Source organism: Aegilops tauschii, chromosome 2 (genome assembly GCF_002575655.3).
Source record: "Aegilops tauschii subsp. strangulata cultivar AL8/78 chromosome 2, Aet v6.0, whole genome shotgun sequence".
Lineage (NCBI taxonomy): Eukaryota > Viridiplantae > Streptophyta > Magnoliopsida > Poales > Poaceae > Aegilops > Aegilops tauschii.
The window spans coordinates 301,907,784-301,932,061 of NC_053036.3; positions in this window are offsets into that span (position 1 = coordinate 301,907,784).

A 24,278-nucleotide genomic window follows, 5' to 3' on the forward strand; every position below is an offset into this window, starting at 1 on the left:
GGAAATACCTACAGCTGCTTTGCTGCATCATCCCTTCCTCTTTGGGGAAATACCGACGTAGCTTCAAGCGACATCAAAAGGAATTTCTGGCGCCGTTGCCGGGGAGGATCTTTAACATATACCAGGTTCCTAATCACAAATCTCATCTCCTCGGAATTTACATTATTTGCCATTTGCCTCTCGTTTTCCTCTCCCCCACTTCACAAAAAATTTGACGTTTTATTCGCCTCTCTTTTTTCGTTTGCTGTTTTCTTGCCGGATCTGCTTTTGTGTGTGTGAGATCTTGTTTGCCGTCATGGATAACTCCTCCTCTATCGCTTGCACTACCGAGAACGAAGTTCTCAACTTTAAACAAAGGGGAGGAGAAAATTTATAAGATGCTTGGTATAGAATTTGCAATGCTCATTGTAGATCCATCCGTAAGCAATCTACCGTTGTTCTTCTTCGCTGTTTTTATGTTGGCATCACCACTTTGTATAGATTCGTCCTTGATATGATTACCGGTGGAAATTTCTTGATGTGTCCCTCTCTTGATGCTTTTAATGCTATGGGAAATTTAGTGGGATCACCACCTCTCATGATTAATGAAACAATCTTGACTCTTGAGCATGTTATGGAAAGACTAGATGCTATTGAAAAGAAAATGCTCACCGAAGATCATATGGAAATTATATATAAAAAGATGCATAATTTTGCCACTAATATTAGGTCAAAAGCTGGAGATATTTTTAAGTTGATGAAAGAAAAGGGTACCTTAATCCATGAAAGAATAGAAGAAAGTCCGTCTCGGATTGATGAATTAGAAGAAACTTTTTAGTAATCTAAGCACGGCTTTTGGCTCCGCTAAAATTATCGAGAAAACTCCCACAAGGCGTGGTAAAGCTACTACGAACAAGGGTGCAACTTATAGTATTAGTAATAACGAAGATCTTAAGATGATTAGTGTTCACCCGGATTTTGTTGAAGTGATAAGGGAGCCTTTTTGCAAGAATGAAATATTTAAATTTATTCCTAGGAGTATTGTTATTGAAGATCTTTACGCTAAATCTTTGAAGGATTCTAAGTGATTGATTGAAGAGTTGGACAAGGATGAAAAAACTTAGATCCTTGCTTTATGCCTAGGTGAGGGCGTAAAACTATAGCGCTTGTTGGGAGGCAACCCAATGAATAAATTTTATTTTTGTCTTTTGCTTTCTGTTCTTGAGTGTTAGCACAATTATGCTACTGTTATGATTGTGTTTTTTGTGTTTTAATTAGTGTTTGTGCCAAGTAGAACCAATAGGATCTTCTTGGGTGATAGTTGTTTGATCTTGCTGAAAAAGACAGAAACTTTGCGCTCACGAAAATAATTGTTAAAAATGAAAAGAACATGATAAAATGCCAATTCATTTTGCGGAAGATTAATATACAAATTACCCAGGTCGTCCTACTTTTTAAGAATTTTGGAGTTCCAGAAGTATTCAAACAAATCAGATTGCTACAGACTAGTCTGTTTTGACAGATTCTGTTCTCTTTGTGTTGTGTGCTTATTTTGATGGCTCTATAGTTTTCTTTGATGAGTTTTTGCCATAGAAAAGTTGGAATACAGTAGATATAATACAAAAACAAAATATGAATTGGTTTGATACAATACTTATAGTAGTGGTTTGCTTTCTTATACTAACGGATCTCACGAAGGTTTTGTTGAGTTTTGTGTGATTGAAGTTTTCAAGTTTTGGGTTATCTTACGATGGATGAAAGAAGGATAGGAGAGCCTAAGCTTGGGGATGCCCCCGCATCCCAAGCTATTATCCAAGAATGAGCAACCAACTAAGCTTGGGGATGCCCCCGAGTGGCATCCCCTCTTTCTTCTAACAACTATCGGTATTTTACTCGAAGATATATTTTTATTCGTCACATGATATGTGTTTTGCTTGGAGCGTCTTGTATGATATGAGTCTTTGCTTGCTTTATTTTGAGTTTTAAGTCATTAATCCTTTCTGGACACACCTATTTGAGAGAGCCAAATTATTTCATGACTTGTTAGAATTGCTCTCTGTGCTTCACTTAAATCTTTTATGAGCTAGGACTTGCTCTAGTGCTTCACTTATATCTTTTTGAGCACGGTGTGTCTAGTATTTTTGAAGAAATTACCTCTTGCTTCACTTAAATTTATTTGAGAGTTAGTAAATTGTTTGAATAAATTCTCTCTTGCTTCACATAAATTATTTTGAGAGAAATAATTTTTTTTATGCTCTTGATCTTCGCTTATATTTGTTTGAGCTTATGAAAAGCAACACATGAATATTAGTTCCAAAGTGATAAATATCCAAGAAGGATAAGTAAAAAAACTTTGATGAAGATCATTGGACAAAATAAACTTGATTCCTAGTAATAGTTTTGAGATATGATGATGTGATATGTGAGTTATGTTGATGAGTAATTATGCTTTAGTAAGAATTTTGGTGTTAAGGTTTGCGATTCCCTATGCATGCACGAAAGTCAATAGTCATGCAATGAAATTATATCCTACTTGTGGTGCATTATTCGGTGTTAATTATGCTTAATGCTTGCTTATGAGATTATTCGTTTCTTGGTTGGTTGCTTCTCAATCTTTTTGCTAGCCTTCATTTTGCACCAAGCATGACCTCTACTTGTGCATCCAAAATCCTTTAAACCAGTTTTGCCACATGAGTCCACTATATCTACCTATATGCGGTATTCTTTTGCTGTTCTAAGCAAATTTGCATGTTCCATCTCTAATTTTCAAAATAAACTTCTCATTTGTGTGTTTGTTTCGCTCGCGGAACGGTAACGGGTAGCTAATATTTTCCATGGTGGATGTGTTATTCTCACGATGAGTGTTTATTCACTTGTCATTGCACGAGAGTAAGGCAAAGGTTTTTGGGATGCCCTCTCCCGAAATGCAAAAATGAATTTACTTTATGTTGTCAAATAATAAATTCCTTGGAAAGTGTTGGTATGGAGGGCAACCGTGGATACGGCTAGCCATGGAAAGTGAAAGAATGGTGGAAAAAGGAATAAACTTTATTTTCTGTTTGGGAACCTCCTATGGCATATCTAGCATGGAAAGTGTTCGGAACTCTAAGTCGTTTTCGTTGGTGGGATGGATACACGTCCCAAAATGTTTTTATCTCTAATTTTTCGCTTTGAGCTCTGGCACCTCTACAAATCCCTACTTCCCTCTGCGAAGGGCCTTTCTTTTACTTTATGCAATTTTTATTTTCATTTTGAGTCTCCATCTTCTCTTACAAAAGCACCAACTAAGAGGCAATATGATCGTACTTAAGTATTGGGTGTAGCTAATATTCTAGTGTGTTTCATGAATGGATCAATGTTTGAGCATGATGGGCTAAGGATAACTTATTTTAGCATTATTATTTTGAAAGACATGGTTGCTTGTTGATATACTTGAGTATCTAAATTATTCTGTCAAAACTAGACTATTGATTTGAATCACATAAAAGTCCAAATGTCCATGCTACAAAGAAAAGAACATGATATGACATGATAAACAACACTCCACATCAAAAATTCTGTTTTTATCACTTACCTACTCGAGGACGAGCTGGAGTTAAGCTTGGGGATGCTGATACGTCTCCAACGTATCTATAATTTTTGATTGTTCCATGCTGTTTTATTATCAATCTTGGATCTTTTATAATCATTTTATATCATTTTTTGGTACTAACCTATTGACATAGTGCCAAGTGCCAGTTGCTGTTTTTTCCATGTTTTTTACATCGCAGGAAATCAATATCGAACGGAGTCCAAATGCCACGAAGCTTTGCGGAGATTTTTTTTATGGACCAGAAGGAAGCTATTGGGCCCTGGTTGCACCTCGGAGGAGTCCCGAGGAGGGGACAACCCGCCAGGGTGCACCAGGAGGCCCAGGCACGCCCTGGTGGGTTTTGCCAACCTCGGGTGCCCCCCGGACCGCCTCTTTGTTCTATAAATACCCCCTATATTCCAAAAAACCTAGGAGAGTCGACGAAATATTCATCCAGCCGCCGCAGAGTCCCGAACCACCCGATCCAATCTAGACACCATCTCGGATGGGGTTCACCACCTCCATTGGTGCCTCTCTGATGATGCGTGAGTAGTTCTTTGTAGACCTTCGGGTCCATAGTTAGTAGCTAGATGGCTTTCTCTCTCTCGCTGAATTCTCAATACAATGGTCTCTTGGAGATCCATACGATGTAACTCTTTTTGCGGTGTGTTTGTTGGGATCGGATGAACTTTGAGTTTATGATCAGTCATATCTTTTTATATCCATGAAAGTTATTTGAGTTTCTTTGATCTCTTATATGCATGATCTCTTATAGCCTCGTATTTCTTCTCCGATATTTGGGTTTTGTTTGGCCAACTCGATCTATTTGTCTTGCAATGGAAGGAGGTGCCCGGTAGTGGGTTCGATCTTATGGTGCTTGATCCCAGTGACGGAAAGGGAAACGACACGTATGTATCGTTGCTACTAAGGATAAAACGATGGGGTCTATCTCTATATAGATAGATCTTGTCTACATCATGTCATCGTTCTTATTGCATTACTCAATTTTTCCATGAACTTAATACACTAGATGCATGCTGGATAGCTGTCGATGTGTGGAGTAATAGTAGTAGATGCAGGCAGGAGTCGGTCTACTAATCTTGGACGTGATGCCTATGTAATGATCATTGCCTGGATATCATCATAATTATTTGAGGTTCTATCAATTGCCCAGCAGTAATTTGTTTACCCACCGTTTGCTATCTTTCTCGAGAGAAGCCACTAGTGAAATCTATGGCCCTGGGTCTTCTTTCTCATTTATTGGCTTTGCGATCTATTTTATTTGCACTTTTTATTCAGATCTATTAAACCAAAAATACAAAAAATACTTCACAGCACTTTATTTTATTTGCGATCTATTTATTCAATCTATTGCAACTTTCTATCTTCCATGCACCATTTGTGGTGCCGTACTTGAAAGGGATTGACAACCCCTTTAACACGTCGGGTTGCGAGGTGTTGTTATTTGTGTGTAGTGGCTGTTTATGTTGTGTTGCTTCGTTCTCCTACTGGTTCGAAAACCTTGGTTTCATATCTGAGGGAAATACCTACCGCCGTTGTGCTGCATCATCCCTTCCTCTTTGGGGAAATACCGATGTAGCTTCAAGCGACATCAGCCTGTTCCCACGTACCACGCAGTTTACCGCGCAAGCTTCCGCCCGGCTAGTTTGGCCATGTGTCGGCTAGAAGAGGGACAAATCGTGGGCGTTTATTGGCAAAAAGCTTTGTAAAAATGAAGTGTGTGGAATGACTCTGTTCATAAGTTTACCCGTTGGTCATGAGGTCAAAGTTACACAGAAGGGTGATGATGGACACTCGAGTGCGATAATTAATTCTACGCTCTACAGGGCACACGGTTGAAGGAACCAACTGTGTGCAATAATGTCGAAGATCGCAGTAGAGTTAGCTATACAGATCGTGTGCTATGAGATCAACAAGGTAAACATATTCGAGAATGGTTAATAAAATCTAAGACCATTGCATATTAAGGTCAAAATAGTGCTACCAATATACGAGTCTCATACGATGCCATTTCAATGATTGTACCGCAAAAGGTCGAAATATTAGAAGGTTCAAATTCCAGAGTTATATGGCTCAAATTCAAATATTACAAGGTTCAAACTAATATTAGAAATGAAATTCAGCTCATCAGCTGCAAACGCTCGCGCTGATCCGCTGAACATGGATATCAGAGAGGTTCAAACTAATATTACCACTTCTAAGTCTGGTTTTGAAACCTCATAATTTTTGCAAAGGGGTCAGCCACTGAGAAGTCATGTATGGGGTTGACATGATGCCTTCTGATTACTTTGTCATCTGAAGTTCTAAAATGAAATTCAACATTTTCGGAGCCTATTCCATTCTGCCGCAGCCACTGGCGCTAATCAACAAAACATTCATTTTTGCGAAATTAATGTAGGGAAAACCTCATTACCTTCAGCGCCCTTGCTTTGACAACAAAGAATCTGGCGAATATAATCTCCGGTAAGGTCCCTCGGTAGGAGTTCACAGTCATTTCTGAGAGATGCAGATCTAGGCAGTCGACGTGATTGTTATATTGTATCACATTATCCACCACTAGGCCTAATCTTATCTGCAAAAGAAGAAAATGTGTTAGTGCCTACATGCAGTTTTGAACACTACTACAGGCCTATTTGGGTTGCAGGATTTGTAAAATGCACTAACATGCCATCTTCAATCTGACATGATTAACATGGGCATTTGATTACAATCTAGAAAAATGTAGCCTTCCTCACAAGAGGTTGGAGTGGATGAAAAGTTCCCTAAGAAAACTAGTACATATGAATTCAAAGGACAAATGCTTATGGATTGTAACCATATGGATCAAGCAACTAATATGGGGGGGGGACATGTTTGTACTGAAATCCTCCAAAAGAATCCTTCAGAAATCGCAGTACATTGTCATTGTAAACTTGGAAAAAGGTGTCACAAATTGAACTCCCTTATGGTTAACATTTAACAGGAAAGGAACATCACCTCGATGTATAACTTCTCCAGGCACGGAAAGCATCTCAGGAAACTAACAACTTGCTCCAGGTTGGGGCCGATAGATTCTAGTGCCAAGACCTTCATTGTGCGCAGTTTCGTGGTCAAGCTTGTCGGAATCATTTTCTGGATGACAAACGAACAAACATCTTCAAAATTATAAATAATGTTAATTTGTAGAAGGAGAGGTAGAAGGCGGCTGTTGTACCTGAACGGGTGTGGATCCAATAACAATTTCGCATTATTTGTCAGACGAGTAGCCCACCACTGTCAATTTCAGCGCAGAAATGACATTGATTCTTGTTGGACCTTCTTGATCAACTACAAGTAATCTCTCAAGTGCAGGTGTGTCCTCAATGACCATACCGTGGTACCCATCTTGTGATGTCTTCCTGTCACACCAGCAACACACATAAATAGTCCGGAGAGTCATGGAGGTGATGTGGAACCTACTGAACCCATTGATCGCCTGAAGACGAAGGTACTCGAGTGCAGTACAGCCATGGAGCAGGTGTCAATGTCACCGTTTGGGAGGCAGACAACGACAAGCTCGAGGTGCTTCAGTCGTGGTAGAATAAGAGTGAGCGCATCATTAGGGGGGATGGCAGTTCCTGAACTTGGCGACAAGCAGCGTGGGCACGAGGCGGAGCGCGAACGTTGGCAGTGAGCGTATATGCCCATCATTAAAAGTGAGCTCCTCGAGCTGATCTAGGGCGGGGGATCGGAACCAGTCGTCAAGCTTGGCTCGGTCCTTGCCACTGGAACGAAACTTGCCCATTCTAAGGCCTCTGGTTGGGCCAAGGTGACTGCCAAGGATCTTGGAGAACGCATCCAAGCTTTTGCGATAGCCATGGCAGAGCTCGTGGGTGTTGATGCGGTCGAGAGGGGTGGAGTTCCATAGGGGGCGCCACCGCCGGGAAAGGACGGTTGTCCGCGCCCCATATTTGATTGGGAGGAGGGAGATGATGACTGTCAATATATCATCGGGGAGGCTGCTGATGAAGTCTAGGCCTGCTGGAGTCGCTTGCGGTTCTTGCTCACCCCGCCTTCGCTTGTTGGCAGCCCCATTCTCCACCTCCGGAGTCTCCTTGCAGCGGCGCTTTGTGATAGAAGTGGGAGTACAGGGAATATTTAGTTAAAACAGGCCAATAGAAAATCTATTGGTAACCTGAAGTTATTAGGTAGGAATATAGTAAGAAAATGGAATAACAATTGGTTGCTTAAATACTACACAATTCATTTGATATTGCTGGGTAAGTCAATATGCAGATACTTGAAAAGAAAACCTACTTCGAACAAAGTCTGGACGGATGATATCGTTAGGGAAGTTAGCATATATGTCATGACCAGGCTCTTTTATGTGCTGTGCAATTATAGTGCCAGCGTTCAGTACATAAAACTTAGAAATTTCTTTCCAAAGGTCAGTGCCAAAATAGGAGTCACCACGTTCATCAAGTCTTACAGTAGCAACAATTGTAAATCCATGGTTTGTGTTCAGTATGACATCCCTGCAGTCTTGATTTATGTAAAGGGAAAGATTGTGCACTACAGATTCTGTTGCATAGCAAGGGACGCGCTGCAGAAAGTGGTAGGATTGTCAAAGAAAATATGGTAACATGCAAATATGGGCCCAAATTGAAAGAACTGTACAGCAGTTGAAATTGAAGGGCAAAAATATATAATTAAACAGATAGGGTAAACATGATGTCATGGAAAAATGAGAGTAATCGAAAGAACAATACATCATTAATTTTCCTAATATAGAAAGAAGAGGGAAAAATCCCCTTTGATGTATATGGTGCATGTGGCACCTTTTATCCAAATGTAGCAATATTTAGTATATGTTCAGGAAAGTAGGCCATGCCAACCGATTTGGGGTGAGATTGAACATACCACGCACATCCTCAAGTCATCTGGTACGGTGAGATGGAATGTCTGGCGGAGGTCGCAAGTCCTGCTGTGTCCGTGCACTGTACACTCTATGAATGAAAGAAAAACCTCAAATTAGCTCGAATAAAAAAGAATTCACGGCGATTTCGACCGGGTGATTAAAGGAGGCAGATGAACTGGGATAAGAGATGAGATAATATCTCGTTAAATTAGTGACCTTGTTGTCCATGAGAAAGAACCCTCAGTACGGCGGATTCCCCAACCGAGCGGAGTTGGGTCGACCACGAGCAGCGTCGAGAAAGTCGATGGCGATAGGCGGCAAGCGGAAGTGGCGAAATGCGGTGGGGTTTGCCGGTAGCCTGGCGTCGGCGACATGCATCGAGCTAAGTGGTTGCCACCGCGATAGGCGCTGCCATGCATAGACACGGAGGAGCTTGTGCAGGTGTGAATGGGGACCGGAGGGGGTGGCTGGCGGGGTGAGGGTTTTTGTGACATGGGGATGGTGAGGGTTTTCTTTTTTGAATTGGGTGGTGAGAGTTTTTTTGTCCCACAAAGAATTTCGGAGGCAACGGTTTGCAAGAGCCAAGCATCTGTGATTGACGCAACAGGCAAAATGAAAGTCATTGCACATAGTTCCAATTTTGGGAACCGTGTGTGATTGATGTACCACCTCCATCCTGGTTTATTGGTCCCCTTTGTAATTTGTACCAAATTTGACCAAAATTTAACTAAGAAATGTTTATGCATGTCACCAAAAATTTGTATCATTGAACACTATGCTCAAATACGCATCCAACAATATAATTCTTGCTGACCTGCACTAACATTTTTCAGTTAAATCTTTGGTCAAAATTTAACACAAATTGCTAAGGGGACCAATAAACCAGGATGGAGGTAGATTCCATCAATCGAACTGATTGCATCCATATCCCACAGTTAGACATAAGTAAACATAGATTAAACATACTCAGACATAGATAATAAGCGTACACGTACACAAGCATAGTTCAACCGTCATTAAGCATACTCAAGCGTACATAGTTCGATCCCACATCACACCTCGCATGCTGGCACGATCCTAAAGCTTCTCCAGGTACTCGGCGTACGCATCGTGCGCCACCCTACGAGAATACTTCTGCTTGAAGGAGCCAACGGCCTGTCCTCTTGCATGAGCCAGAACACTTTGATACGCGTCATGAAGCTTGTGGTTGCAAAATGGGCATCGTTAGCCACCGTTCCAGGTCCTAATATGCGTGTTATGCATTCCCGCATAAAGATCCCTCAGGATTTGTCTCTTGTACCTCCTCTGCCCATCTTCATCCTCGTTGTCCACATCGTCATACAACACCTATACAAATAGTAAAACAAATTTGGCATCAAATCAATGTTTACATGCCGTGAAGTAGGATTAGGAATTTATGGCTATTTTTTATACATATCCAGAGATTATGGTTCGATTTTTAAGCACAATCGTCTATGTACAGACCAATCTTGAAGAAAATAATGGCACAAACATATATGTAGGTCATTCAAAATCAATTGTCAAGTTGTGGCTAGGAATTATTAGCATGAACACTAACCCTAGTCGGATTACTAGCAGAAATCATTTGCATAGATCAAACAACTAATCACTTATCACTTGTACCATTCAAACAATCAATACACTACACGGATCTAACGAAACTTACTCAGATTTCATGGACTGGGAGAACAAAGCAATAGGATTTCTATTCCAAAAAGGGGAGGCAGGAGTAACCAGAGAAACCCTAGGATCTATTTGACACATAAATGGGTATAGATGACTAACTAGTTGTCCGTCGTCGTCGGATTCGTCGTTGGAGTCTTCGCCAGGATCGTAGCCCGAGTCGTCACCAGAGTCGGTGTGGAACTCCGCCTCCAGCTATGGAAGTTCGACGACGTCAGGGTGCAATGATAACTCGCCGGCGGTGATGGCAACCTCTGTCTCCATCTCCACTCTGTGCTCCGGTGCTTCAGCAGCCCCGGCGTCGCCACTCCCTCCGATGGGGCGCTTCGGCGGCATCTTCATACACTGGCGGCTTTGAGGATTGAGAGCGGCATCGAGGATGCAAGCGGAGAGAGAGGATTGTGTGTGTGGCGAGGATGGGGGTGCGGCCGCTCGGGCGCACCATTAATATGGAGTAGTGGGAGAGAGGCGGGCGGCGGTCAAACTGCTGGCTCGCCTCCCGGTGAGCCTGTGCACCGGACTGCTGGCATGCCTACCATCGTTTCACACAGCTACTTGCACGCCTCCCGATGACACTTCACAGCGAGCACGCCTCCGTCAACTCACACACCTGCATGCACGCCTCCCAGTCTGCCTGCACAGCGGACTGCTCGCATGTGTCCCGTGAACTCACGCCTGCTCGCATGGCACACGGGTCGCGTGGCGGCACGTATATTGTTTTTCTATTTGGATGATTAATGCTGCCGCTTCATTGCTTAACCGAAGCATGGCACGTATCCATTGTTGGTCTGACGCTCACGGTTTGAATAAATATTCTGTTTGGTATATTGGTTCCCAATTATTAATAATCTCCCGTTTGTAATTAGATAAAGATTATATCAAAACTGGTCCCAAATTTGACAAAAAAGGTACAATGCTACTTTGTATAGGTGTCCATATGACAACGCGATAAGTTTCATGAACTTCAAATAAGTTTGGGATGTACTAGAATTTAAAAATCAAGATTCTCAATGTTTGAAATTTCTTGCATAGGGAGTAGACATGCACCCAGTGAGACACATGTGTATTTGCAATCCATTTAGGTGCACTGTCACGTGTGCATGTAGCTCAAATTTGATTTTTGCACATTATACCCGTAGAAAATCAATCAATGTACTAAAAAGTCTTAATGATCTTTGTTTTTTTTCAAAATTAAAACGTCCCTCCTTTGGTAAGATATGTTCACCGCGGGATAATTTAACATGCATCCTAGTTGCGGTGGATTCACGGTGTGTGTGTGGGTGTGTGCATCTGGGGTGGCGGGTGGCTCGCAGTACACTATGAGTTGTGAGCCACCGTGTGGGTTGGCCCTTTTGTTAGGCAGGTGCCACATTAGAGTCGTGAATTCGTTATTTGAAACATTACACAACCCTTTCATACATACATGTTTTGGCCACATGCAGTTGATGGTTGTCCTACACGACACTCGATACTCGCGTGTGACACTTTCTGTGGGCCCGCGAGGTCGTCGACCATCACTTTGACGAACAGCCGGCAGTGAGGTTAATTTGACTAGCAAGGTAGAATCTTTTTTGTTTGTGTTATGGTGGGAGTATTGTAGGATCGAAAGTAGGTCTAGAGGGGGGGGGGTTGATTAGACTACTTGACCAAATAAAAATCTAGCCTTTTCCCAATTTTAAGTCTTGGCAGATTTTAGCAACTTAACACAAGTCAAGCAATCAACCTACACATGCAAATCTAAGAGTATAGTAGCGGAATGTAAATCATTGCATATGAAGGTAAAGGGAGGGGTTTGGAAGAGCAAACGCAATGTAGACACGGAGATTTTTGGCGTGGTTCCGATAGGTGGTGCTATCGTACATCCACGTTGATGGAGACTTCAACCCACGAAGGGTAACGGTTGCGCGAGTCCACGGAGGGCTCCACCCACGAATGGTCCACGAAGAAGCAACCTTGTCTATCCAACCATGGCCATCGCCCTCAAAGTACTTGCCTCACTTGGGTAGATCTTCATGAAGTAGGCGATCTCCTTGCCCTTACAAACTCCTTGGTTCAACTCCACAATCTTGACGGAGGCTCCCAAGTGACACCTAACCAATCTAGGAGACACCACTCTCCAAAAGGTAATATATGGTGTGTTGATGATGAAATCCTTGCTCTTTTGCTTCAAATGATATTCTCCCCAACACTCAACTCTCTCTCACAGATTTGGCTATGGTGGAAAGATTATTTGAGTGGAAAGCAACTTGGGGAAGGCTAGAGATCAAGATTCTTGTGGTTGGATTGGAATGTCTTGGTCTCAACACATGAGTAGGTGGTTCTCTCTCAGAAAATGAATGCTGGAAGTGTAGGCATGTTCTGATGGCTCTCTCTCTCTCTCTCTTTAATGGAGAGGAGGGTGGAGGGGTATATATAGCCTCCACACAAAATCTAACCGTTACACACAAAAGAGCCAACTCGGTCAGACCGAATGTGTGAACTCGGTGAGACTGGTTCAGTTCAAAATGTGAAAGTTAGGATTTTCGGTGGGACCGACATGATCAACTCGGTGGGACCGATGAGCTAGGGTTAGGGCAAAACTTGATCTTGGTTTGACCGATTACTTCAACTCGGTGAGACCGATTTTAGTAACAAGGAAACAGAGAGTTGGTCAAGCAAACTCGGTGGGATCGATCGCTCCTTTTGGTGAGACCGAAACGTTACGAAAGGGAAACAGAGAGTTTGCATTCCGAACTCGGTGGGATCGATTGCTCATTTTGGTGAGACCGAAACATTACAAAGGGAAAAGAGTGTTTGCAATCCCATCTCGGTGAGACCGAGATCCCTATCGGTGAGACTGGACTGTTTAGGGTTTCTGGCTATGGCTATGTCAGGTGAACTCGGTGGCGCTAGATGAATCAAATTGGTGGGGCCGAGTTTGACTTTAGGTTTAGGACATATTTGGATTTGATAAGATGGTTGAGAGCATTGGAGCATATCACTAAGCATTTTGAGCAAGTAGACCATTAAGCAACACCTCATCCCCTTTTAATAGTATTGGCTTTCCTATGGACTCAATGTGATCTTGGATCACTAAAATAGAAATGAAGAGTCTTGAGCTTTTGCCAATATTTGTCCTTAGCATTTTGAGGGGTCCACATCTCTAGTTCATGCCATGCCAATCATTGAACTTTCTGAAATAATCATCTTGAAAGGATATTAGTTCAATGAGCTATATGTTGTTATGAATTACCAAAACCACCCAGGGGTTAGTTACACTTTCAATCTCCCCCTTTTTGGTAATTGATGACAACATATAGATCAAAGCTTCGACAAATGATATTAAGAATGAAATATATCGTCACTTTGAGAAGTATGTGATAAGCAAGAGCTCCCCCTAAATTTGTGCATTATTTATGATTTGCTTTTGAATGCAAATGCACAATCGATTAGGCTCATGGGTTACTCTTCCATGTCACATACATCTTGGTGGAGCGCTCAAAATGATAGAACACCCATAACATGCACTCGTCACCAAGACAAGTATGATTGATCATACACAAAATATAAGATAGCATAGTATGATCAACCACATGATCATAGAAGTATCTCACACACAAGCATAAATATTGTAGCAAACACAAGCAAATAAGTAGCAAGAGAGACCAATAAGAAGCAAAACACACACTCTCTCTCTCTCTCAGCCTATGATCTATACACTTTCTCCCCCTTTGGCAACAAGTTACCAAAAAGCTTGAAAATGCATAGTACTATATGACACTCTAAGTACGATCTCCAGGAGCTCCGGAGTGCGAAGATGGCGTGGAGAGAACAGCATCTGCGAAGACTTCGGCTGACGTCTGAGGAACTGGAGGGGTTGCCATTGGAGGGGCAACTAAGGCTGTGGTTGCAGGAGCTGAAGTTGTGGCCCTAGTGTCAATGATTGGCCCTGTTGCAGACCTTTGTGCTCTAGGCACTCTCTGATATGCCTCTTTGGTTTTCCTGTCACTCCTGTCCTCAAGGTCTTCCTGTATCTTCTCAGCTAAAGTCTGAATCTCAGTGACCTTGATATCCAAGTCATGTAGCTTTGTCTCAAAGATCCTCTCAATGCTCTCTTGGTTTTGAGTCAAGGTAGCTAGTCCTTTTCTATTCTCACTGTGGCCTCAAGCAGATAGCTGAGCTGGTCCTGCTTTGCTTGAGATTGACAGCTGAGGGATCTGGAATCTTTGAAGCTTTTTCTGCCTTAGCCTTCTCTCTCTTCTCTTGAGACTCAACAAAAGTGGGATGTGAAGCATCCATAACAACTGTGTTATCCTCAAATTCTGGCCTCAAGGGAAGGTGCTCTTTGTCTAGGAAGAATGTGCCTGTGCCCACCTTGGAATTTATGAGCATTTGAATATGTGGGGCATAGCCACATGATCGCTTCTGGTCAACTGCAGTCCTCTTTACTGTCTCAACTATCAAGGTCATCACCTTGAACTTCTCTGGCACATCAAACATATGCAGCAAGTTGATTGAGTGCCCTCTGATCATCCTGTCATCTCCAGACTTGGTCAACAAAGTGTGCCTAAGGATAGTGTTGATTGTTGGCAGCCCTGACAGCAGATAATAAATAGAACCAAACTTATGAGTTTCCAAGGCATCATCTGGAATTTCCTTGTACATGTGTGCCATGGAGTTGTGGCCTTTCCTGGGCTTTGCATACACATCTGTATTGTCATCAGCCTCTCCAGGAGCATGGATCAGCTCAGCCCACTCAGCAATAGAAGATTGGTACCTCGTACCCTCTGTCATCCAGACAATCTTGCCATCTGGGTAAAAGTGAGCTGTGGAGTAGAATTGCATCACCATCTCATCATTACACTTTGTCAGTTTCTGACCCACAAAAGCATCAACTCCATTCATTCCCAAGCTCTCATGAACTCCAGGAAAGTGATCTTCATTATCATCAATGTATGAACAATCAACCCATCTCATGTCACTGACAATGGGCTTCTTGTCCAGGAGGACAATTTCATAGAAATCCTGCTGTTCCTTGGTGTGGAACCTGTAGTCTACATTAGTCCTTCTCCTTGTAGCATATGGATCTGTCTGCCTCAAAAGTCCGAGACCTGCATCTTTCCTCACTTTCACGTTCCCTACAATAGGATGATTGTCATCATGGTCTGGAATCTTGGGCTTGAGCTTTCTAAGCACTTGGGCCTCTTCATCTTCCTGAACTTCCGGCACTGGGGCCTTGTTCTTCTCTGCAGCAGGGATGTTTCTGGTGCTTCTCTTGGGTGCAGATTGCTTTGGAGCTGTCTTGGGCTTGGATGCAGCAGCCCCTGACTTGATTGCATATCCCATGAGCTTCTAAGCTTTGGGAGAGGGTGCAACATCTTCTTCATCATCCTCTTCCACATCTTCTGCTGGGTCTCTCATCATTGAGGATCTGCCAATTACCCTGGCCATGGTCTTCTTGACCCTTTACTTTCTCTTCTTGCCTCCAGCAGCTTCTTCTTCTCTTGGTTCAAGAGAGAATTCCATTGTTTCCTGAGTTGAAGCTCTGGCTTTTGACATGGGCTTCCTCTGAGCAGGAGCCTTCTTCTTCATGCCTGGCTTGATGCCAGCAGCAACAGCAGCTACTTGCTCTTTCTTGATTAACTTCTTCTTGGAAGTGACCTCTTCATCAACTACAAAGTCTTCATCCTCAGAATATGAATTTCTCTTCCTCCTTGTCCTTGTTTCTGCCTTGGGCAGGTTGCTTGGGGTGCTTCTGCTTCCCTCATCATAACTACTATTTGAGGGGCTAGTGCCCTCACTGAGATTTTGGTGCTGCTCGGACTTGTTCTGGCTGCCACTCTGGTCTGACATCTCTGAGAATGAAAGCTGACCCTGTGAATAGATAGGTTGAGATGGAGTAGATGAGTATCACGAAGCTCAGCCATTTTGCAAAACAAATGAGTCAAAAACTTAGTTTTAGTTTTCTACAGAAAGCATTTCAGAGCTACCGATTAGATGAACTCGGTGACACCGAAGCAGCTTTAGAGTCTAAACATGTGTAATCGATCAGACCGAGACACAGTTCGGTGACTCCGAGATGCTAGGGTTTCATAGAGAAAGTAAACTCGGTCACACCGATTCGTACACTTCGGTCAGACCGAGTAGTACATGTGCAATGGCCTGAGCCAAATGCGTGAGACCGAATTTTCCAAATCGGTCGGTCCAAGATGAGTTCGGTGGAAACCTAAACCTAAATTTTGCATCAAACCTGATCTAACGGAGTTTTGTAGAGTATAGAGTTTTCTCAATCGTGGCAAGAATATAGGCATTGATCGTTTTGCTAAGAATCGGAGTATAGAAAGCACAAAGGGTTGAGTTCATACCCTTACTTGGTGATGAACCCGCTACAGTGACAATGGCGGCGAAGATTTCCGTTGACGGCGGAGGACACCAGCGGCAGGAGGTCGTGGGCAATGAGGAGACGATCCGGAGACCACGATTCGGCAGAGCTGGACAGGCGCGGGCGAAGGGGTTTGGAGAAAATTCCAAATTTTCAACCCGGGTATATATATATACAGACCCTGTCGGTGTGACCGAGTGGAACAACTCGGTGGCACCGAGATGCAGAATCGCAAGTGGTTGCTGCAACTCGGTGAGACCGAATGGTTCAAGTCGGTTGCACCGAGATTAAAACCTAGATCAATTTAATGAACTCAGTATGACCGAATGGAACAGATCGGTCAGACCAAAATGCACTAAGAGTTTTCGGAAGTTAAGCCCTTGACGGATCGGTGACTCTGAGTGCTCCTCACCCGGAGGGTCCGAATTCGACTTGTTCAAACTTTGTGATGTAGCATGAATAGAGTTTGAGACGATAAAAGCATAGATAGCTAGAGAGACTACTTAGGCATTCTTGTCCATCCATTTGGTAGAAAGATAAAGCCGAACAACCAAAGCAACAAATGGATTTCCTCGAATGAGAAAAAAATCTGCAATCAACATGCTCACACAATAAGATAGCAAATAAAATATGTGACAAAGCATGCCCAAACACTTTAGCATCTATCAAACAATTGGCGATGACTAGGTCATCCATATATGAGTATACTGACTGAGGAGTCAAATGAGAATATTTGATCGTAGGTCATACTCATCGTTTAAGCACAAGTGGGGTTACCACTTTTACATAAAGCATTGTTGTGTTCACACCATTAGAGTTGTTTTCCCTCTTGCATATATTCAGGACTGATATATAATATACCCCTCTTCTTCGGAGTGGGTTTAGCCGGTGGTTCAGGGAGAGTCCAATCATCATAATTTTTCAATATGTTATTCAATAATTCTTCAGCTTGTCCAACAGTTCGTTCCCTGAAAACACAACCAGCACAACTATCTAGGAAATCCCTAGAAGCATCGGTTAGTCCATTATAGAAGATATCAAGTATTTCATTTTTCTTAAGAGGATGATCAGGCAAAGCATTAAGTAACTGGAAAAGCCTCCCCCAAGCTTGTGGGAGACTCTCTTCTTTAGTTTGCACAAAGTTAAATATTTCATGTAAAGCAGGTTGTTTCTTATGAGGAGGAAAATATTTCAGAGAAGTAATAAATCATATCCTGGGGACTACACACACAACAAGGAGCAAGAGTATTGTACCAAGCTTTAGCATCACCCTTTAATGAGAAAGGAAATAGTTTGAGAATATAGTAATAACGAGTTTTCTCATCATGAGTAAAAAGGGTGGCTATGTCATTTAACTTAGTAAGATTTGCCACAACAGTTTCACTTTCATAACCATGGAAAGGATCAGATTCAACCAAAGTAATTAACTCTGGGCTGACAGAGAATTCATAATCCTTATCATCAATAACGATAGGTGAAGTAGCAAACTTAGGATCATATTTCATTCTAGCATTCAAAGATTTTTCTTTATACTTGCATAATAATTTCTCTAGATCATCTCTAACCCTACAAGTAAGAATATATCTAGTTGTCTCCTCATTCATAACATAACCTTCTGGTACCTTAGGCAATTCATATCTAGGAAGGCTAGTTCTAGCAGGTGTTTCAGGAGTTTCAGTTTCAAGCTCATCATCAGATTCAACAACATCATGTTGTATTACTCTAGCAATTTGTTCATCAAGAAATTCACCAAGTGGCACATCATCATTATCAAGCAAGGTACTAGCATCATCATAAGCATCATTCATAGTAGAAGTAGCATCATCAATAACTTGCGACATATTAGAATTGATAGCATGTGGTGGTGTTGCAAGTTTACCTATAACAGAAGGTGAATCTAAAGCAGAACTGGATGGCAGTTCCTTACCTCCCCTCGTCTTTGAGGGAAATATCTTAGTCTTGCTATCCTTCAGATTCTTCATGGTGACAATATGATAATAATCCCAAGTGAATCAACAAATATAGCTATGCTCCCCGGCAACGACACCAGAAGAAGGTCTTGATAACCCACAAGTATAGGGGATCGCAACAGTATTCGAGGGTAGAGTATTCAACCCAAATTTATAGATTTGACACAAGGGGAGCCAAAGAATATTTGAAGGTATTAGCAGCTGAGTTGTCAATTCAACCACACCTGGAGATTAATTATCTGCAACAAGGTGATCAGTAGCAAAATAGTATGATAGTATTGGTAGTAGTGACAGCAGTAACAGTAACGGTAACAGTGATAGCAGTAATTTTGTAGCAAGTGTAACCGTGATGATAGCAGTAGTGACTTAGCAGAAACAATATAAGATAAATTCGTAGGCATTGGATCGGTGACTTGTTGGATGATATTCATCATGAGACAGTTATAACCTAGGGCGATACGCCACTAGCTCCAGTTCGACAATATAATGTAGGCATGTATTCCGTAAATATTCATACATGCTCATGGAAAGAACTTGCATGACATCTTTTGTCCTACCCTCCCGTGGCAGCGGGGTCCATATTGGAAACTAAGGGATATTAAGGCCTCCTTTTAATAGAGAACCGGAACAAAGCATTAACACACAGTGAATACATGAGCTCCTCAAACTACGGTCATCACCGGGAGTGGTCCCAACTATTGTCACTCCGGGGTTGCAGGATCATAACACATAGTAGGTGACATAACTTGCAAGATCGGATCTAGAACATGGATATAATTATGATAACATAAACGGTTCTGATCTGAGTTCATGGCACCCGAGCCCAAAGTGACAAGCATTAAGCATAGCAAAGTCATAGCAACATCAATCTAAGAACATAGTGGATACTAGGGATCAAGCCCTAACAAAACTAACTCGATTACATGATGAATCTCATCCAACTCCTCACCAACCAGCGAGCCTACGAAGGAATTACTCACTCTCGGTGGGGAGCATCTTGGAATTGGCGATGGAGAAGGGTTGGTCATGACGAAGAACGAAGACCCCCCTCTCCGGAGCCCCAAACGGACTCCAGATCTGGCCTCCCGATGAAGAACATGAGGTGACGGCGGCTCCGTCTCGTGGATCACAATAATTCTTTTTCCCTAGTTTTTTCTGGAATAATGTGATTTTATAGCGTCGGTTTCAGGGTCAGCGGGGCCACCAGGTGCGGACAACCCACTTGGGCGCGCCAGGAGAGGGGGCGCGCCCTGGTGGGTTGTGCCCACCCAGGTGCCCCTCTCCGGTAGGTCTTGGCTCCAGAAATTCTTATTTATTATATTAAAATTCCTCACAAAGTTTCCTTCCATTCCGAGAACTTTTATTTCTGCACAAAAACAACACCATGGTAGTTCTGCTGAAAACAACGTAAGTCCGGGGTTAGTTTCATTCAAATCATGCAAATTATAGTCCAAAACAAGAGGAAAAGCGTTAGGAAAAGTAGATACATTGGAGACGTATCAGGCTTGTGCAAGGATATCATCAGCGATGAGCTTGCAACACGTGGCCAAGTGCTTGAGCTTTCCCATGGTCAGAGGCCTAGGAGTGCCAGAGAGAGGAAGCTGCATCAGTCCAGCAACAACAACCACTTTGTTCTTCTTGGGACGGCCGCCAGTTGAAAGAGAATGCCTGGCAGAAGTACCGCCAGAGGTAGCAGCAGACCCTGCCGCCTTCATCTTGGACGCCCGCTCCACAGAGCCGACGCGTTTCCCGTCATACAGCCGCATGATCCGAGGGCTAAGGCAAGGAGAGTGGGAAGCTGCGGCCGACGCCTCTCCCGCCACAATGACCGTGCCCGCACACTCGTTTCCCCACAGATCAGAGCCAGCATTGACCAGCAAAGGAGGACTGAACTCCAGATCCAGGGGCTGCACAACCTGCCGAATAGCCGTCGGAGGTGTAGGTGTACAAGCCGTGGAGACAGGAACCGCCTGATCGAGGAGCTGCAACATTGGTGGGGAAGAGAGGAGATCCCCAGCCCCAGGCTCAGACAGCGGCACACGGCACGCGCAGAAGACCGCCACGACCTAAGCAAGGAGAAGATAGCATGCCCCGTGCCTCAAATCAGTGGCAACCACATGCGAGATAACACCGCAGGGCAGCAAGCCTTCCCCGGGGAAGGTATATGCTTGATGGGCCTAGAGTAGATGGGCTGGGCAGTGAGGGCGTGGTGAGCCTGCACGGGTGCATGGGCCGTGAAGTAGGCGTCCGCCGACAAAATAACTCCTTCGAAAGGAGAAAGAAAGGGGCCCATAGCAGGCGGCAGCCCAACAGGCACAATGGGCTTAGGAGGGTGTGGGCATTCAACAGAGGGCAGCATAGGCAGAGTGCAGGAACACAACATGCTGCTACATGTGATCTGTGTTGGGATTTCCTTGAAGAGGAGAGGATGATGTAGTATAGTAGAGATAAGTATTTCCCTTAGTTAAGAACAAAGGGTATCAATCTAGTAGGAGAACCACACAAGACCTCGTGAACATCACCTACACACAAAAGAACAAATACTTGCACCCAACGTGATCAAGGGGGTTGTCAATCCCCTCGACAGTTAATTGCAAGGATCAAGTCTGATAATGGTAGATAGATAAAAGCACAAAATAAAATAACGATAAATAAATTTCAGTAGTGTATTTTTGGATTTTAAAATATGATAATGATAGACCCGGGGGCCATAGTTTTCACTAGAGGCTTTTCTCTCGACCAAAAAGCATACGGTGGGAAAACAAATTACTGTTGGGCAATTGATAAAAAAGTGCATAGTTATGAAGATATCCAAGGCAATGATCATGTATATAGGCATCACGTCTGAGACAAGTTGACCGACTCCTTCTAGTATCTACTACTATTACTCCACACATCAACCGCTATCCAGCATGCATCTAGAGTATTATTTTCATAAAGAACGGAGTAACACCTTAAGCAAGATAACATGATGTAGACAAAGTAAACTCAAGCAATATGAATAAACCCCATCATTTTATCCTTAATGGCAACAATACAAATATGTGTCTTGTCCCTTTCCGTCACTGGGATATAGATCACCGTAAGATTGAACCCATTACAAAGCACATCTCCCATTGTAAGATAAATATCTAGTTGGCCAAACCAAACAGATAGATCTGAGAGAAATACAAACACTACTGGAATCAGCTAATTTGCCATCTGCCAGCTCTTTGCCGTCTGCTAGCTGACGGCAAAGAAGCTCTTTGCCATCAGCTACCCAAAAGCAGACGGCAAAGAAATGGCAGACGGCAAAGAAGCTCTTTGCCATCTGCGTGCTCTTTGTCGTCTGCTAGCAGACGGCAAAGAATCTTTGCCGTCCGCTGGCAGACGGCAAAGAGGTGGGTGGGTCCAGTTATTGTTTAACCAACTCAAGCCCACCGGCCCCACCTCTTTGCCGTCCGCAAGCGGACGGCAAAGAAACTTTGCCGACCGTTGGCTGACGGCAAAGAGGCGGGTACGTTAACGGCCGTCCTGCCCCGTCTCTTCTCCCCACTCTCTCATTCGTCCCCACCCACACCCACGCCGCCGACCCCGTCTGCCGCCGCCGCCGACCCCGTAGCCGGCTGCCCCGCCGCCCCACACCCCTCCCCTGCGACCCCCGACCTCCACCGCACCCCCGCCGCCCCTTCCATATCACCCCGCCCCCACCGCCCCTCCCCTCCGTCACCATCCCCCACCCACACCGGCCCGCGCCGCCGCCGTCGACCCCGTCCGGCGTAGCCGGCCGCCCCGCCGCCCTGCATCCCTCCACGACCTCCACCGCGGCCCCGCCGCCTCTTTCACGTCGGGAAGCCGCGCCGCGGCTGTCCCCGCCCCGTCCCGCCGCGGCCGTCCGGCCTCCCCCTCCACCTGGTCGCCGCCTCCTCCAGCGGCCGCCGCAGCCGTCCGGCCTCCCCCTCCACCGGGTCGCCGCCTCCTCCAGCGGCCGCCGCAGCCGTCCGGCCTCCCCCTCCACCAAGTGAGCTCCTCTCCCCCTTTTTTTTGTTTAATTAGTTTCTTTTTGTTTATTTTATTTTAGTTTCTGTTTTAGTTATAGTTATAGTTTTAGTTTAGTTTTAGTTTTAGTTTAGTTTTAGTTTTAGTTTAGTTTTAGTTTAGTTTATTTTAGATTAGTTTTAGTTTAAGTTTATTTTAGATTAGTTTTAGTTTTAGTTTATTTTAGATTAGTTTTAGTTTTAGTTTAGAAGAAGAAGTAGAAGGAGGAGGGAGGAACAGGAGGAGGGAGAAGAAGAAAGAAGAAAAGAAGAAGAAGAAGAAAAAGGAGAAGAAGAAGAAGAAGAAGAAGAAGAAGAAGAGGAGGAGGAGGAGGAGGAGGAGGAGGAGGAGAAAGAAGAAGAAGAAGAAGAAGAAGAAGAAGAAGAAGAAGAAGAAGAAGAAGAAAAGAAGTAGAAGATGGGGGATGAGAAGAAGTAGAAGAATGAGAAGAAGTCGAAGTAGTAGAAGAATGAGAAGATGTAGAAGTAGTAGAAGAATGAGAAGACCCCCTGACCCCCCAACCCCAACACCACACCCCGACACCCGACCCCGACACCCGACCCCCTAACCCCCTGACCCCGACACGACTCCCTGACCCCCAGACCCCGAAACAGCACCCCGACCCCGACACAGCACCCCGACACCGACACGACACCCCGACCCCCGACACGACACCCCCGACACCCCGACCCCGAGACCCCGACCCCGACCCCGACCCCGACACCCCGACCCCGAGCCTGACCCGACACCCCGACACCGACACCGACACGACACCCCGACCCCGACCCGGCATCCCGACCCGACACCCCGACCCCGAGACCCCGACCCCGACACGGCACCCCGACACCGACACCCGACACCTCCCGAAAAGGTGTTCTTTGGCCTTCCAGAGGCCGACGGGGTCATATATTTGTGAATTATTAGTTAGGTCATATATTTTTCGATTTTGTTATGAAAAACATCACATATAATTGTGTTGATCGGGTAGTTTTAAATGTGCAGTTGTTTCATCGCTGTGAGGTTTGGTGTTCGACGACCTCGCCGTGCGTTTGACGAGCTCTGCCCCTTCGTTCGTGGGTGAGCACAAATGACATGTCCTCCTCCCCCATTAATTATTTGATCTATTCCGATGAAACTTGATAGCTAGCTATATATGTGTCTTGAATCATCAGTATGCGTAACCAATATGTGTCCCCCGTTCGAAAGCGTCATAGTTATAAATATGCATGCATTTGCATATTTATAACCTTGATTCTTTCGAATTGTCCAACGCTATCCATGGACAGCCCGAGTATGTTTAGATTGGGTTTGTTTTCCCATATGCTTTGCTCCGGATCCGACGCATAAATTTCGTCAGTGCCTCCCCTGTTGTTCTCCGGGTACACATCCTCTCTGTTTATTGCAGAGACGTGTATCAGGAGAACAGCGGGGAGGTGCTGCCAAAATTTTGCGTAGGATCCGGAGCATAGCATGGGAAAATGAACCCAATCTAAACATACTCGGGTGGGATTAGGACCTATCATTACCTATTAGAGTGTAGGTTGCATGGACATAATAAAATTGACAAAGTAGATCAACTGATGAATATATACATGGTGAATTATATATATATATATATATTTGTTGTGTGCCTAGTAGCTCTGAAAGTCAAGATGAGTGATCGTGCGTGGATGTACACCGGTCACACTGGTCAGAACAAATGGAGCACTGAATGGTTCACAAAAACCAAGGGGTTTGTGCGAGCCGCATTTGCAAATGGCCAGAGGAAAACCTGGTGCC